We start from the raw sequence: 10,703 nt of genomic DNA on the forward strand, positions 1-10,703 counted from the left end.
TGTTTTTACTGGATTATAACCCAAGAATATGACATGTAAAATCTTTACTTGTCAAAATTTGAAGGTTTCTTCAATGTCAAGCACCTCAATCTTTATAAATCATCCATTTACAAATGAAAACTGAACATTCTCCAAACAGTTTAAATTTCAACAAATGACAATTAAATTACCAAATGTCTTCTTTGATATAATGAGAGCAACTATGAACAGAGCAGGGAGGAAGAGCAGGAAGAAAAGATTAACATTAAACAGAGACATGAGATGGGAGGGAAAGGGAGAGAAAAGGGAAATTGCATGGAAATGAAGGGAGACCCTCATTGCTATACAAAATTACATATAAGAGGTTGTGAGGGGAATGGGAAAATAAACAAGGAGAGAAATGAATTACAGTAGATGGGGTAGAAAGAGAAGATGGGAGGGGAGGGGAGGGGGGATAGTAGGGGATAGGAAAGGTAGCAGAATACAACAATTACTAATAGGGCATTATGTAAAATTGTGGATGTGTAACCGACGTGATTCTGCAATCTGCATTTGGGGTAAAATTGGGGGTTCATAACCCACTTCAATCTAATGTATGAAATATGATATGTCAAGAGCTTTGTAATGTTGTGAACAACCAATAAAAAAAAGAAAAAAAAAAGATAAAAGGTTTTCATCAACATAGCCAAAGGATGCTAAGACAGGTGTTAACTGAGTCAGGAAGCCAGATCTGCAGCCTGATCAGGTGTATTTGATTAAATATAAAGAAGGATTAGTAGTAGGAACACCATATATCTTTTTTGCTAGGGACCTGCTGGTTTATGACTGTTGTTTTAATAATTATTAACAGCATCCTCTTTCCCTTTCAGAAGTGTTCTGGTTTGGGTGTGGATTCTGAGGAGTTCTTTACTGTCAAGCAGAGACCATTATCTAGTCCTCCATAATATTACCATTAATGTTTTATTATCAATAAATATCATTTTCACTTATTGGTTGCCTGTAATGCCGGGCCCTGAGCTACATGATTTATTGCATTTCTGATCTCAGGATATTCTCACAAAGAATCCTCTGAATTAAGGCTATTTTCATTACTCTATTATAGATATACTCAGAATCATAATCCCTGGACACAGCACTCCAAATCTGTAATTTTGAAAGCTCCTGGAGTCCAATACTTCTGTCTGTGGTCGAACATTTGGGAACTGTGGTGTTGATCCATATGGGGAGTGGGACATGGGACATGGGAGAAGTGAAGACAAGACACAGGAAATGCATCCCACCACATTCTAAGATGTGAGATGGACATCTCCTTACCTTACAGGTAGTGGGGTTATCAGGGCTGAGATTCAGTGGTAGAGCGCTCATCTCATATGTGTGAGGCCTTGGGTTCAATCCGCAGCACCACATAAATAAAATAAAAAGGTACTGTGTCCGCCTACAATTAAAAAAACATTGAAAAAAAAAGAGTGAGGTTATTGAGACAAGTACACAAAGGCTCCCCAAAGGTATAAATAAACTGGTATGAAATAAATTAAATGTATTAAAAGTAGCAAAAAATTCAGCTCTTCTGTGTGTTCACTTAATTGGATTACTAAATATCTTTAATTGAAAGAGATGTTGAAATCTCCCACAATTATTGTGTCTTTGTCAAGTTCTCCCCGGTGTTGGGGGAGGTGTTAATTTTAGAGAGAGCAGCTGGGGAAGACTAACCCACGTTCTCAGGAGCTGAGAGGTCAAGTCATGGAGTCAACTGGGAAAAGAGAGTGCGGGCTGGGGGCCACAAAGTCTCTCATCATTCAACCTCTGTTTCTTCCATGACACAGAGTGTTTAACAGTGGAGTGAGACACAGAGCCCTGCCTGATAATGAGTTAGAACAGTGAAATAAAGTGAGAGTCAGCCTCAGAACCCTTGGTTCTCTCTTGGGTATGAACACTGTTAACATCGTCAGTGTTTCTGCACAGCATTATGTCTCTTCTCTACAAGGGGTGAGGGAATGGGTGAGACAAAAGTGAGTTTCTCTCTATATGTGACCTCCTGCTTAGTCCCCCGATAGAACCACTCTAACCTCACCCCTGGATACAACAGCCTCTTCACTGGCCCCTTGTCCCTTGCTTCTCTCCCATCTACCCTCCAGACAACCATTCAAGTAAATTAGATGAACTATCCAACTTAAAATTCTCCAGAATTTCCCACTGAAAAATATCAACACTTCTTACCAATGACAGCAGAACTGACCACCCTTTAATCTCTCTAAACACATCTCACTCTATTCAGTCCCCAGCCCTGGGCTCCCATCACTCCTTTTTTTTTTTTTTTTTCTCTCCCTGAAGTTGCCAAACTTTTTTGCACAAACATGCCCATGCAATGCATCTGCTGCACCTTGAGCTTGGAATGCTGTGCACCTCCCAGCCTGCCCATCCCATCGCTACATGCTTTCCTCCTTCCCAGTGTCTACTTCTCACCTCCAATGTCACCACTTCAGAAAGGCCTGGTGGGACTAGCACCACCCCAGACACTCCTCCTCACAATATTCTATTTTATCTTCCTCATAATACTTATTATTCACTCATAGAGACCTTATTTCTGCATTTGTTACCTGTCTTCTTCTAGAATAAAGTTCCTTCAGGGTAAGAACTTCATGTGACCTAATCGATTTAATCACTGCTATATTCTCAGTGCCTATAAGAGCGCCTACTCATAGTAAATATTCATCAAATATATAACACTAATAGCCATTACTTTCTGCAAAAAATCCAAATGTCTTATCATGGCAGTACACTTCTTCTTCACATAGTGTTGGCTCACATCATCAACCTCAAACCTTTCTTCTCCATCTTCTGCATGAAGCCACTGGAAATCAATGAAGTATTGCTGGTCTGATAAACCTAAAAAGTAACCCTAGGGGCTGGGGTTGTGGCTCAGAGGTAGACTGCTTGCCTAGCATGCCTGAGGCACTGGGTTCAATCCTCAACACCACATAAATTAAAATATTGTGTCCAACGATAACTAAAAAATAAATATTAAAAAAGAGTAACCCTAGTTATATGCATGGTTTATATAAACTTATTAGCACAATCCAAATACCAAGAAGGAAGATGAGAAGGGAAGAATGGACAAGGCAGAAGGGAGGGAGGGAAATGCATTTCTATGTGCTGGGCCTGTGTCAGGGTGGATGACATTTACAAAAGCACCAAAATAAAAAGTTTATTTCTCATAGAAGAGGATTTGAATCAAGAGACAAATGAGAATAAAGAACAGGTGAGCTTTTATTGCACATAGAAAATTACAATGCAAAAGAGAATAAAATCATGGCATTTGCAGATAAATGAATGGGTTGGAGAAGATAATTCTAATCGAAGTCAGCCAATCCCAAAAAAAAAACAAATGCCAAATGTTTTCTCTGATATAAGAGGCTGACTCATAGTGGGGTAGGGAGGGGGAACATGGGAGGATTAGAGGAATTCTAAATGGGGCAGAGGAGTGAGAGGGAAAGGGAGGGGGCAGGAGATTAGCAAGGGCGGTGGAATGTGATGGACATCATTATCATCATTATCCGAAGTACATGTATGAAGATATGAATTGGGTATCAACATACTTTATATATAAACGGGTATGAAAAATTGTGGTATATATGTGTAATAAGAATTGTAATGCAAAAAAAACAAAGTACATGTATAAAGGCATGAATTGGCATGAACATACTCTATATACAAAGATATGAAAAATTGTACTCTATATGTGTAATAAGAACTGTAATGCATTCTGATGTCATGTATTAAAAAAAATAAAATCAATGAAACTAAAAAAAGAAAGAAAATTACAATGCAAGATAGAAGATGTTGTAAGTTTTATAAGAAAGGCATTATAAGGCACTGATAATTTGCTGTGGAAATTTTAAACAAATCTCCAACTAGATAATTAGTTTCCCAAAATCAGCCATCACCTACCTTTCTTCCTCTCTCTCCTTCCTTCCTTCTTATCTTCCTTACTTTATTTTTGTGGAATCCCCATAATCTTTATTATAGCATTCCTCATGCAGTGGGAAATCAGTAAATGCTTGCTGGGTAAATAGATGAGTGTTCAGGGTTTGTGGGGAAGAAAGAGGGTGAGAAATGGGTAGTATATGGCAAGGAAAAGTTGATGCCTCCTGCTATGAAATCAAGAACATCACCTTGGAGGCAGACATGAACCCATCCTTGCCAAGACCAGGGTCAGAACCAAGACTCAGCCTTGGTAAAAAGTAGAAAATGTGTCCTGCCAAGAGTGAACGTAAGCCCATAAAAGCATCCATTAATGTAGAGCAAAAGAAACCTGTACCTGGCCCTCTGATTGAAGCTATTGCATGCTTTCAGACCAAAGAGATAATTTTCAAGCACAAGAGCAGAAAACACTTAATATAATGATTGGCCAAAAAGCACAATTATCTCTACTAACCTCCCACTCCACCACAGGCAGAAATATGGCTGCCTGGGTCAGAAATAAGGGTGCAGTGAGAATGAGCATCAGCTGGAGGGAATCTGCCTATTTCAACTATCTATGGAAATGCATTCCCAGAGCATCTGACAAATGATGCTGAGTGCCTGGGAACGGCAGGCTGATAGGGACAGGCCACCCATCAGTTCCTGCTCTGCTTTAGTGTCTGAGCAGCACTTTCCTCTGGGCATGTCAACAGCACTTGTCTCTCTATAGATGAGCAGCAAGTACAGATGTTTAAAAAGTCAAAGCATATTCTCAGTTTAAAAGCAAGGGGAGGAGACGAAAATAAAGTTCTTTAAAAATAGTGAAGAAATCAGTCTTCTTTCCCTCCCTCGCTCTCCCACTCTCTCATTTCTTCCTTTCTCTCTTCCTCCTTCCCTCCCTGCCTTCCTTTTTTCTCACATGAAAAGTCCCAAGCACTCTGTGACTATGAACTCATTAATCCTTGTAACATTTCTATAATGTAGGTGCTTTAAACCTCTATTTTATGAGTAAGGCAGCTAAAGCATAAAGAAGTTATATGGTTTGCCAGGGTCACAAAGCAAAACAAGAATTCAAAATACATAGGCTGCCCCCAAATGCCAGTGCTATTTCAATTCTCATGGTTATGACCTGCTGGTAACTACCCTAGAATCAAAGTCTAAAAGTAAACGTGAGTAATTGCAGCAATGGAGAGATGGTGGAGGAAGAGCAAAGAAAAAAAGATCACTTTGGTTCCAGAAAAATCTCCTGAAAAAGAGGAAGGCTTATCAGGCCCTCAAAGCTACCCAGGCAAAGCAGATACTTTTGGCAAAGAAGGAGAGAAAAGGAAAAGAATTCAGATTTAAGCGACTAGAATCATTCCTACATGATTCCTGGCAGCAGAAACGTGACCACGTGCGCATCAGACGACTAGAAGTGAAACCTCATGCTTTGGAAGCACCTGATAAACATTCCTTGGCCTTTGTTGTATGCATCCAAAGGATTAATGGGGTGAGTTTACTGGTGCAGAGAAGCACTGTAAGACTAGGTCTGAAGAAAATATTTAGTGGTGTCTTTGTTAAAGTCACACCCAAAAGCCTAAAAATGCTACGGATAGTAGAACCTTATGTGACCTGGGGATTTCCAAATCTGAAGTCTGTCCGGGAACTCATCTTGAAACGTGGATAAGCAAGGGTCAAAAATAAGACCATCCCCCTGACAGACAACACAGTGATTGAGGAGCATCTGGGGAAGTTTGATTTCATTTGTCTGGAAGACCTCATTCATTAAATTTTGCCTCCCTGGGGAAGCATATTTGGGAGATCTCTGGATTCTTGCACCCTTTCCACCTCTCTGTTGCTTGTCACGCCACCAAAAATAGAGTGGGTTTCCTCAAGGAGGTGGGCTTACCTGGCTAGGGGTGAATGCATCATTCAGCTCATCCGCCAGCTGAACTAAACCCAGAATATCTGAAAGCAGTGCATCCAAAGCATGTGTTTCTGTTGGGTGGAATTGTTGTCAAGTATCTTCACAGAGGATTATTTTCTGCCTTAAGAAACTGGAAGGAAGGGATTGGGGAAGAGACAGTAGGCTAGGATCATGGCAGGCACCTCTCATCACAGCCCAGTTCCAAGGAAAATTGTTTTCCACGTTGACCACCATCCCATGGAGAAAGGAGCCCTACTTTGTCTCATCTTCTGTCCTGCGGTTTAATATTGGTGAATGAATAACCCAGGCATGTATACAAGTCTCCCTACGCCTCTTGCAGCAGTGGACCAAGTTCAGGAGCATACTTGAATCTAGGTGTCCCAAGAGACTTGTTTTGAAAAGATTTAAAATACTTGGGAAGAAAGCACAAAAACCAAGTACTCTTATGTCCCTGTTGTGAGTCCATGTTCCACCTTTCACCTGACAGCTTTATGAACTGTCAGAGTTGCCTTGGCTCTAAGTGTATAGGAGGATTTTCTATCCTATCCTGCAACAGACTTAAGTTCCCTTCACGAGCTCAGAGGTTGAGAAAGGAGGAACCCTTCACCCTGAACACAATGTACTCAAAATTTTGCCTAGAATTTCAGGGTGTTCATAGACCCTTCTCTTTCAGGAGTCACACATCTTCTCTGAGGAAGTCTTGTTCTTATTAGCATTTCGTCACCCAGGCCGTGATCTTGCTAGTCTTCTGGTTCCATGACCTGCAGAAGACCAAAGTTTACCCAACCAATTGTGTTTCTGTAAAGAGCATAATGGCCGGACAGGTGCAGTGGCACACACCTGTAATCTCAACAACTCAGGAGGCTGAGGCAGGAGGATTACAAATTCGAGGCCAGCCTCAGCAATTTAGCAAGACCCTGTCTCAAAAATGTAAAAAAGTGTGTGTGTGTGGAGGGGGGGTGTAGCTTAGTGATAAAGCACCTCTGGGTTCAATCCCCATTGCCAAAAAAAAGAATAGAGTGATAGTTTTTCACTTTCTACATCATCTATAACTACATTACTGATTATTTTCTCTCCTGGGATTCAGGATGCAATTTCCAGGTTTCCCTGATCAGCCTTCTCCTTAAAATCCAGATTGGGAAGAAGGGAGCCATTTTCTTGTTTTGGCATGAATGAAATTAGCACTATTTTGACTTTTTAGGACCCAGGCAGGCAACTCAGTTGGATTTCCACCCCCACTTATTCTGGACTTAGGAAGTATTGTCCTTTATCTTTCTAGTAATGAGGGAGATCAACAAGGCTTCTGAGGATGCTAATCCTGAAAAAAATAGGTACTATTTATTTTCACCATATTTACAAATGAAAAACACCAGTAACACTCTAAATGTTCAGCATCTATAAATTGAAACACTGTTCAAGACACCTAAATGATATTTACAGAGATTGTAGTATTACAGGGATATGTTTGTCCTATGAAAATTAGCAAGATATAAATATAGATTACATTATGATCACAAACAGGGTTTTTTGGTTTTGTGTGTGTGTGTGTGTGTGTGTGTGTGTGTGTTTAATGCTTAGAGAAGAAATTATAAAGAAACAAACCAAAATGCTCAGAGAATTGTCTTTGGGTAGTACAATTAAGGTCCACTATTTTTTTTCCTTCTTTTCTACAAATTCTAAATTTCTATCATGAACATGTACTACTCTTAGCATAAGAAACAAAAATGGCTTTAAGAAAAATTGTCAGTGTTACATTGGCAATCTTGTTGCAGCTATCTTAGACTATTCAATCTGCCACATTTTACATCCCCCTTGGTAAGCCCATTTGATTATCTGGCTCTGAAACAGTTTCCAATTATCAGCAGGTCAAACAGTACTTTTCCTGCTTAATACTATCATCTATTTGGTCCTGTACACCTCTTAGAGTCCACATGGTACCAAAACTCATAAGTATAGCAATGGTGATGCTGGCTTCCAGATCCCTGCCCTTACTACTTGACCTCTTAATCTTTCCTGTAACCCTTGCTATTCCAAAATGTATACATAACATTTGTAACATTAACAAAACATTGATCATATACTCTTGAAAATACTCTGTCTTCACAGACTTGACCCAAGAAATACATTAGACTTTATCCTATTTAAACCTTGCCACACAAACCCCATCTATCCCCATTTCACAAACAGGCAGATATGAAATATGTTGGCAACAGACATGCTTAATTAAATTTTAGAACTATTTAATGATTGCACATTCTCAATATTGGTTTGTGTGACTATTATATAATTGACAATAAAAGTCCTCCTGTCAGTGTCCTGAAAAAGCTCTTACTTTTAAATACCAGGTAGGGAAAAATCATTCTGCACAGGTTTCTGTCACTAAAAACATTATGGCACCCTCTGCTGTCAGGAAACAAAGTATAAGGGTACCCTGGGTTGGGGGTTTTTTATTGTTTGTTTGTTTTTTTCCTGGAAGATTCTATAGCATCCGTGTACCATAGGCTGTGTCAGTCATCCAGATGTAAAAGTATAATTAAAGAGAGGAGGAAAGGCACTGGACTTCATGCAGGCAAGATACTAAAGGTAAAAGAATGAAAATCCAATTAGTGTGTGTAGTTAAATAGTAGTAAAGGGGAAAGGCAGCTATATAGAGAATCTCAAGACTTAGCAGATATCAAAGACATCAAAATACAGCTACCTTTGTCTAAGTAAGTAAAATTAATCTTGACAAATAACTCATGAAACACAGAAAGGTTAAATGTGTACACAAGGTCACGCAGCAAATTAATGGTTGAGCCAAGATACAAATTCCAGCAATCTGTCTCCAGAGCCTATATTTTTAAGCATTTTTTTTGCCACTACTTAATAAATAATTAAGACTACTAATGAGCAGTCTTAAATATATCAAGAATTATTGTTAGGGATTATTTCTATTATCTAAAAGAAAACTGATTCCTAGGAAAATTTCTTGCCCCATATTAAGCAGAGAAATTAAGAATTCAAGTCTCCCATCCACAATTAAGCCATTCTGAAGTTTAAGATTCTTTTCCCTTCTATATTTAGAAACAAATGTGTTATTTTGAGAAATAAAATTTCTTACAACAACCTGAAAAGTAGCATCCCTCCTTATAACCCCATTACAGCACCTATAGCAGGCTTGAAGCTTATGCAGCCTGTTTCATCCGGCAGCAAAGTCAACTGAGCAGAGTCACTCAGAGTATTCCAAACACAAAGAATGGTTCACTCGCAAAGTGACAGGGGAGTAGAAGTGGGGAGAAAATAGGTTTTTCCTTGTAAAGGGCAGAGCAACCAGTTCCCATCCTCCTCAGTGAAAAAATGAACTTCTAAGCCAAGAGGACAGGGGGTTGGAGAACTCTAGGCTGCAGGCTGCAAGGAGCAGGATGAAACTGTGCTATGGTCCTGGAAAACTGCCTGTTCTAAGAGACCCTCAAGGCAGAACAAGGAGCAAGTCCCAAACCACTCAAGGCCTTTTGTCCCTAGGAAAACTTCCAAGACTTCCCTGCTCAGAACCCAGGTGATTAAAGGTGACCTAGATTATTCCAGCCACTGGAATTTGGAGAAATTGGTACAGCTCCCATATGCTGGAAATTACCTCAATGCTACAAACAGGAGGGGCCTGAGCGTAATATCTACTGAGGCCCCACATGCACCAGCACAGTCCCTAGCCTTCCTATTTAAACCTTGCCACACAACCCCAAACATTCCCAATTCACAAAGAGTAGTGTCTAAAAACCCAAGAATCATGGTCACACACCAGTGTATATTAGAATTCAAATCTCTCTCTGCTTCCAAAGTTAAGCCACATCTATCATATCGAGCTGCCTGTGCAAAACATGATTCCTGAGACTGGGAAACTCGGAAAGTTGTTGCTGGGCCTCTACTCTGAAATTCTAGACCAGCCTTGAAGGTCAATGCTTTACAGCCTGATTATAAAACCACTGTGATGGGGAGGGAGGGAAACCAGCTTGGAGAGGATGCCTCCCCTATTTACTTACCTCTCCATGGTTTCCCTTCCCCTATCCTAGATGACCTCTCTTGATCTGTAGGTCTTAGGTAGGTGTTTCTCAAAGGGCACAATCCTATTATTCCAGCATCCATTTTATTCACATATGGAATACAGATGCTGAAAATAAATAACTTGTCCTTTGCAGGCCTTCTAAGAAAGCTTGGGCAAATCAATTGAAGTTTTCTGGGTTTCAGTTTGGTCAGGCAAAATTAGACTAAGTTGGACTGTATGATGTCTAATTCCCTTTCAACTCTCAAGTCTGATTCTTTTTTTCTTTTTTGTTTTTTTTTTTGAGAGAGAGAATTTTAATATTTATTTTTTAGTTTTCGTCAGACACAACATCTTTGTTTGTATGTGGTGCTGAGGATTGAACCCAGGCCGCATGCATGCCAGGTGAGCGCGCTACCGCTTGAGCCACATCCCCAGCCCTCAAGTCTGATTCTTTAAGTTTAAACTAAATCCATTAATCTTCACAATGAAATAGCCCCAAAGAAACACATCAGCTCATAAAAAGAATGATTTATTTCAACAAATACTGCCATGTGCCTGGGACATCAATTATTTAATCAAAAGATTTAAAGTGCACAGATTTAAGAATGGCCAGCACTACTTCATTCCTGAGATGAGAGAGGAAGCAGGTCTTATCTGATGCCACAACCAACTGTCCCCAGAGGTCAGGCCAATTTTAGTCTTTTCTAGGAAAAAGTTATTTATCTCATCCACCACAAGTTACCTAATGCACAAGGACTGATTACCTTGCATCCATAGATGCCAGGTCAATATGAGGGCTGCATCAGGGTCTTTGGAATGAAAATCTCCCCATCTTCTTTC

At 39.9% G+C, this 10,703-nt stretch overlaps 1 pseudogene across 1 annotated transcript; it reads left to right on the top strand.

The window, feature by feature from the left end:
• Positions 1 to 5,132: 5,132 nt before the first annotated feature.
• LOC308655039 (ribosomal protein uL30-like) lies at positions 5,133 to 5,875 on the top strand (annotated as a pseudogene). The gene has a single exon. The product of its transcript is annotated as a ribosomal protein uL30-like (transcript).
• The last annotated feature ends 4,828 nt before the right edge of the window (positions 5,876 to 10,703 follow it).

The sequence above is a fragment of the Spermophilus citellus genome (genome assembly GCF_964194105.1).
Source record: "Spermophilus citellus genome assembly, chromosome: 8".
NCBI classification, from domain to species: domain Eukaryota; kingdom Metazoa; phylum Chordata; class Mammalia; order Rodentia; family Sciuridae; genus Spermophilus; species Spermophilus citellus.